A 4,557-nucleotide genomic window follows, 5' to 3' on the forward strand; every position below is an offset into this window, starting at 1 on the left:
ACTCCTACGGTGTAATTGTAGAGTGCTTGATGATTCACGGTCTTCCACTACAAAACTCCTCACTGATCAAATTAACCAATGGTGGGTCCACCAAAATTCTTCATTGTTAAAACCCTTCAAACTCCCACTGTGCCTAGCCTTTAACACTCCCACTGTTGAAGTCCTGATACGACACTCAAAATTTCAATCTGCTGATTCATGGCGATTATCGAACCCCCTTCGTGTCAAGATATTTCCATTTGACACTGAAAACCCCTACTAAGTGATTTGTACAAGTCAATACTCCTACTATTATTTGTATCTCAAACTCTCATTCGGTCAAACCTTTAAACAGTTAGGGCCAAAGTCAAAATCCACTCTCGATTCCTTTCATGAAAAAGAGGTCTACTTAAATTGAACGATCAAATCTTTAAACAGTTAGGATCATCTCAAATTCCCGCTTGGTCAAACCTTTAAACAGTTAGGGCCGAAGTTGGAATTTTATCTCGATAAATGAGAAATCCACATTTAGATTGGGTAATCAAACCTTCCGACAGTTAGGGTTATCTAAATCTTTCAGATTCTCAGAGTGGAGATCCCACTCTTAGTTTTGCCTTTCAGATTCTTAGAGTGGAGATCTCACTTTAAGTTTCTTCTCACGCAGAAGATAGAATATAAAATTCTTCCTCTCTGGCATCGGGTTCATCTCCGCCCCATGAGAATACACAATCTTTCAATACAAAAATCCATGCCTTGCACGCATGGGGGATATCATCTTGATCCCTAATTGAAGATAAGCCTACGCCTAACACGCGTTGCCGGGTGATGCATTCCTATAAAAATAACAAAGTCTATGTATTTGATATCATTGCACTAAGTCTAAAAGAGTTTTTTTTTTTGCACAACGTTACATATAGAATGGACTTAGACAATCTACATGGTAGCCCGACTCAAACGGTAGTTGGTAAAGGCTCATCAAATCCGTTAATGGCTGTGGGTTTGCCAAAACTCCTATAATGAACAGCTTACGATGACGGATTCGCTCTTCTAACTCGGAGAGCTTCTCTTCATAAAGCTTGTACAAGCTTCATCTTCAATCAGCTTTAATAGTTATTGACGCATCAGCTTTATCAGTTGGTCTTGTGACTCGAACGCCTGGGGTAGCTTCAGAGATAGTAGCTGTATCAGCATCTACATCTAGTCCTACAATTAAATCTCGCACAAAGAGCTCAACCTGGCGAGCCTCTGATGTATTCTCAGCTTGCTCTTCCCACACTCCGATGAGTATACAAGTATAAATTGCATCTCCTTGCACCTTCGACTGGTATATGAGGCTGAATTGCTCCCAATCTCTGATGGGTATATGAGTTTAAATTGCTTCCTTTATTTCTGATGGGAAGTTCCTGGAGAACATTACACATAATATTCTTAAGGATAACTCAACGATGTGGTTAAAAATAATACGCTCCCCATCGGGCTCAGTTTTGCCAAAGAGCTGAGGGTCGATACGAGGTTCGAGAGGAATACAAAGTCAGGAACCAAGACCTGATTCTGTATCAAGAACAGCAGCATTGCCCACAAACGGGAAGTTCCTAAAAAAGTACTATCCCTAGTACATTCAGGATAACCTACTTAATGGGAAGTTTCTGGAAGAATACTATGCCTGGTATTCTTAAGGATAACCCAAAATCAGCTTGTTACTCCAGATGAAAGCTGACCATTTGAGTAATCCATTCTTGATCATTACAAAAAAAATGATGAGCAAGAAACTCCCACTGTAATTTTCCAAGCATTCTTTCGTTGAGACGAGATTTAATGACTTCATCAAGTCAGCCTTCCCTTGTGAAATCCCCACAGTGTACTTGTGGAATGCTTGATGATTTATAGGCCTCTACCTTCAGATTAGGTAACCAAACCTCTGACGAGTAAGGTTATCTAGATCTTTTTGATTCTCAGAGTAGAGGTCCCACTCGGAGTTTCACCATCCCGGATTCTCGAAGTGGATATCCCACCTTGAGTTTCCTTTGCAGCAGGAGATAGAATAGAAAATTCTTCCTCTCCAGCACCGGGTTCGTCTTTGCCCTAAGAGAAGACACAATTTCTCAACACTTAAATCCATGTCTCACACGCATGGGGGATTTTATCTTGATCCCTAATTAGAAATAAGTTTGCATCTAACACATGCTGTCGTGTAGCACATTCCTGTAAGAATGGTGAAGTCTACGTATTCAACATCATAGCATCAAGTCTAAACGGTAGTTTATTCTTTTAGCACAACGTTACATGCGGAATAGAGTTAAACAATCCGCGTGCTAGCCCGACTCAAACGATAGTTGGTAAAGGCACATCAAATCCTTTGATGGCTGAGGGTTTACCAAAAATCCTATAAGTATTATGTTTATTTATTCCAAGTAGAATAAATAGTCATAATAAAGTTTAAACTCTACCAAACCAAAAGGAAGTGGGCAAAGATGACACAAATTTAGCCCGACAGCCAGCTTTTTTCAAGCGGGACAATTGAACCCGTCTCGGACACACAAGGCAGGGTATACTATCTCGCACACACAAGACAGCATCAACTATATCGCACGAAGAGGCCTCTCCAGCGGTTGTGACCGTATCAGCTCCAATAGTTGGTCCTGCAACCAAAAACCCATGTGGTTATGTAAATAACTAATGAGACGTAAGAGTAAGATCCATACCTGCAGATGAACCAAGCCTCAATAGTTGGTCCTGCGGCCTTGATATTTAGGACTGCCATACTCCAACGCTTTAAGAGCTTAAACTATATAGACTATAGCTAACGTATGAGTATAAATTATGTTCACACCGGTCAACACGTCAACAACGTCGGTCAACACGTTGCAATAAAAGTCAACACCGGTCAATGTGTTGTAATGAAGGTCAATGTCGGTCAACGCATCGATAATTTCGTCGAAATAAGGCTCATGATGAAATATCAGTTCAAGGAATTAATCCGGGAAGTTCAATCGTGATTCAGATACAAATTACCGACGAAGATGATCAGTTCAACGTCGAGCCAATGACACGAGCTAATTCAGAAATCAACACACCAGTTTTAATTCAAGATTTTGATAATGGTTAGACGATAAACGCGGTACCAGAAGAATTTTAGACTATTCAAAAAAATATTGAATAGACTGGAAGCTAAAGAAGTTAATGAATTGAAGGTTGGACGTATCATATCCAAAGTATTCTAGCATTGTCTATAAAAGAATAAGGCTGAAATACTTTAGAGGGGGTATTTGTAGGTGTTAAAAACTATCTATAAGTTCCTGCACGCAGCTCGAGATGAAGCGAAGATGACGAACGTCATCATCTGAGTCAAAAGAGGATCAACCAATGCCGTAGAGAAGCTAACGAGCACATAAAGCAAGTCAGCGAAGCGTACGAGTCAACGAAACGACAAAGTGTGCAATACGGCGAAACAAGACAAGTCTGGAGAAGCCCCTGGTAGCCGAGCCACCTCAAAGTGACTCGGACAGTGCCGAGCCACCTCGAGGTGGCTCGCGCCCAGAAGTTTCCGAAATGCATTTTTGACTATTTTCTCAGGATTTGATCATTCTACTGCCTCCCTAACTATCTTGGGATCATCCATGAACATGGTTAAGTATTTATTATTTGAGGATAAGGTCAAATCATCAATTCCTATATTAAAACACTGCATCCGGAGCCTATAAATACAAGTCTAGGGCCTCTACGCACGTTGGATCTGAATTTTGGAGCTTGGAGGCGAGGTGCTGACCCTGTGAGAGCAGACCCATGAACTTCAGAGAGAGGCTAGCGAGATCTCGATGAACTTCAGCATAAAGAGGGATATTTCGAGAGATCGGAAGCCCTTTCAGCATCCTTCACCTGCTTCCTTAAGATCAGACTTCGTTTTGATCTTGAGAAGAGTACTTGTCTCACCTTGTTGAGATATTTACTTCAGTTCTTGCTTCCTTTGTGAAACAAGAATAGCGAGCCTTCGTTCCGATCAACCCGTATCTGATTTTTGGCGGTCCACGGACTAACGCGCCCCCGGTACAGGCAAAGATCCCATGCAAGCAGCGATTGATAAACGATCCTGCGTGTGTTTCTAGGAGATCATATTTGTTTGTTTTATTTGTGTAAAAAAGTCTTACAAAAAGGCTCATTCTTTTGAATCTATTGTAATCGATAAACGTTGTAATGGATTCCACAAACAAAAAGATTTCCGACGCAAACACCGCGATGACTCTGAATAATTATATGCTGACAACTCTAAGCTAAAATCACGGCTGGCTCTCTACACCAGTCTCATCCGTCACATACTCGTTCGCCCTATCTACTATCAGATCTATGTCGTTACCATCATCAGAACTTATCAGCGGTTTCTGACCAATCTGAGCAAAATCTAAAAAAAAAATCAAACCCTCCCATCACGTTCAAAGCACTCCAAAACCTAAGAATCAACTCCTAAATTGTCAAAATCCGCCTCCAAGCCCTCAATCAGAAGATAAATTAATCTGCACCGTCGGATTTGATTTACTAATTTTTAACCAAACCCTTACCCATGTGAACAGTGTTCCCGTCGCT

This window comes from Asparagus officinalis, unplaced genomic scaffold, assembly GCF_001876935.1.
Source record: "Asparagus officinalis unplaced genomic scaffold, Aspof.V1 AsparagusV1_Un275, whole genome shotgun sequence".
Taxonomy (NCBI): domain Eukaryota; kingdom Viridiplantae; phylum Streptophyta; class Magnoliopsida; order Asparagales; family Asparagaceae; genus Asparagus; species Asparagus officinalis.